We start from the raw sequence: 1,170 nt of genomic DNA, 5'->3' as shown, positions 1-1,170 counted from the left end.
AATTGAAAAAGGCTTTATGCTCTTCAAGGGCAAAATCGTAATTTTGCTAAAATCCTGATTTGATAGTATCATTTGGTAGAACAAAAGATTTGTGATCCAATGGTGAAAATTTCATTGATTTTGGACTTGTATTTTGAAAGTTATGCATGTTTGAAAATTATGAGTCAACCCGTGAGTCAACTCATGGCAATGAGCTGATTGGCACACCCTGTGAGTCGACCCTCATGAGTCGACCCCCAGGCATGAGTCGACCCCCATGAGTCGACCCCTGCAGTTTTAGGCCAAAAGTTGCAGAAACTCATTTTCTGGCTGTTGCAACAGAAGTCGACTCATGAGTCGACTCCTGATGCATGAGTCGACTCATGAGTCGACCCCTGCGACGGGAAATGTCAGCAACGGCTATTTTTTTGCCTGTTTTAATTGCCATTTATGCTTCCTAAAAATCCTCTAACGGCTCTTTATCTGCCTAAATTGTTTTCTCTTGCTTCTAATGCTACAAAATGCTTTATTTGATAAAAGAAATTATAGATTAAATAGCGGATCAAACGTGAAATCAAATGAGAAGAGAAAAAGAAGAAAAAGAGAAGAACAGAAGAGAGGATCCGAAATTTGCAAGAAAAAGCCTGAGATCAAAGAAATATCCATAGAAAAAGAGAGAGGATCCACAATATACCAGAGAGAAAAGAAAGATCTTTCAAGGAGAGAATTCTTCACGCCTATCGTTTCAACCTTGATCTAGAGATCGTTCAAAGCTTTCAAGAGATCTTCAATCAACAATCAACCTCTTCTCAAGCGTTCAACCGTTCATTCATCTTGAGAAAATCTGAAAAAGGGGTTCTTCATTTGAGTAAAGTTTTTATTGTTATATTTGCTCATTTAAGGAGCTGTTTTTGTATTCATCTGTGCTCTAAATATTCTTACTCTTTGTGAGTTTTTGCTCTTGTTTTTGGAGGATTTCCAAAACAAGGAAAGGTTGATCCGAACCTGAAATCGGAGTGTTTTGGGTTGGCTTGTACCCGGGAAACAAGTGTTCTAGCTTGGGATAGCTAGGGTCGGAGTTTCCGACGTCCTGTATTCTAGCTTGGGATAGCTAGTGTCGGAGTTTCCGATGTTTTGTATTCGGATTGAATACAAAGGATAGTGGATTAAAATTCCCAAGTGGGATCTTGG

The sequence above is a fragment of the Elaeis guineensis genome, chromosome 6 (genome assembly GCF_000442705.2).
Source record: "Elaeis guineensis isolate ETL-2024a chromosome 6, EG11, whole genome shotgun sequence".
Classification (NCBI taxonomy): Eukaryota; Viridiplantae; Streptophyta; class Magnoliopsida; order Arecales; family Arecaceae; genus Elaeis; species Elaeis guineensis.
The sequence above is the reverse complement of the archived record's forward strand: the minus strand, read 5'-3'. Positions refer to the sequence as shown.